Below are 1,183 nucleotides of genomic sequence, written 5' to 3'. Positions count from 1 at the left end.
CTTCAACGAAATAGGAAGCCAAGTCATCCATCGCGACACGTTGTTTGGGCCGTGCTTTACAACGCGGCACAAAAAAACACACGCAAAGCGTGCGGAATATATAATAATATATATATATTAAATATAAACCACACGACGAAATACGCATATTATAATATGTGCACACACGAAGTCAAGCCGCAATTACATTTTTCTACACAACACACTGTGTAACGTGCAAGTATATATATATATGTGTATAATATATATTATACACATATATATGCTTACACGTACAGTGTGGATGTATCAGTGCGAAGAGAAGCAGCAGCAGCAGCAGCAGCAGCAACACACACACACACACACAGTCATTTCCTCCCCCTGTCTCTCTCTAACCCCCCCCCCTCTCTTCTCCTTTCCACCACACTACTAAACAACAAATTCCACACCACACGCACAACGACACTACGACTTTCGTCCCCGCCGCCCTCCACACAGCAGCAGCAGCAGCAAAAGCAGTAGTAGCACAGTCCGTGAGAGTAGATATATATATATATTGTTTTAGTAGAAATGGTGTAGTAGTAGTAGTAGTGGTGGTGGTGGTTGAGCAGAGCAGTGCGGCGGAACAACAACGGCGTGTGTATTGTGTGTGTACACGTACATACACACCACTACTATATGAAATATAATATGTACATATGTATATATTATATTATATCCTCTCCCGCGCGGCAACAACAACAACACACACATACACAACACAGCAGTATAGTAGTATACTGTGTGTCATGCCAGAGTTTGTGTTTGTTGCCTAATTTTGTGTGTATATTATATATTATACAACAAAATATATATTAATATATACACACATGTATATATATATATATATGTAACAGAAATCATCGGAAAATGATCCAGCTGCAGGTTCACCTACAGCTACCTTGTTACGACTTTTGCTTCCTCTATTGAAGAAATATCGGTGAACTTTCGGTCAAGTGAAGCACTCGACTGTCCGATCACCTGTATTGCACCATCATCGGAAACAACGACGGGCGGTGTGTACAAATGGCAGGGACGTAATCGGCACAGTTTGATGAGCTGCGCCTACGAGACATTCCTCGTTGCGCGACCAATAATTGCAATACTCGGTCCCAAGTGGGTCTACGTGATTCCGGGGTTTTCCCACTCTTTTGATCAAGTAGGT

The 1,183-nt window shown here is 42.0% G+C and overlaps 2 non-coding genes across 2 annotated transcripts, besides 6 other annotated features; both read right to left on the bottom strand.

Annotated features, from left to right (window-relative positions):
- Tc00.1047053409479.20 lies at positions 1-42 on the bottom strand (the record flags this gene model as incomplete). Its single annotated transcript, XR_008254025.1, has 1 exon — positions 1-42. It is a non-coding gene; the product is annotated as a 5.8S ribosomal RNA (M3), 3' partial (ribosomal RNA).
- A 53-nt stretch (positions 43-95) lies between these two features.
- Positions 96-128: a sequence feature (AT_rich).
- Positions 129-221: 93 nt separating this feature from the next.
- Positions 222-264: a microsatellite.
- Positions 265-302: 38 nt separating this feature from the next.
- Positions 303-330: a microsatellite.
- Positions 331-474: 144 nt separating this feature from the next.
- Positions 475-506: a microsatellite.
- Positions 507-541: 35 nt separating this feature from the next.
- Positions 542-583: a microsatellite.
- Positions 584-826: 243 nt separating this feature from the next.
- Positions 827-871: a microsatellite.
- A 14-nt stretch (positions 872-885) lies between these two features.
- Tc00.1047053409479.10 lies at positions 886-1,183 on the bottom strand (the record flags this gene model as incomplete). The annotated part of the gene is made up of 1 exon (XR_008254024.1): positions 886-1,183. It is a non-coding gene; the product is annotated as a ribosomal RNA small subunit, 5' partial (ribosomal RNA).

Source organism: Trypanosoma cruzi (genome assembly GCF_000209065.1).
Source record: "Trypanosoma cruzi strain CL Brener chromosome Unknown tcruzi_1047053409479, whole genome shotgun sequence".
NCBI classification, from domain to species: Eukaryota; Euglenozoa; class Kinetoplastea; order Trypanosomatida; family Trypanosomatidae; genus Trypanosoma; species Trypanosoma cruzi.
Note: the sequence above shows the minus strand (reverse complement) of the source record. Positions and strands in the feature narration are given on the sequence as shown.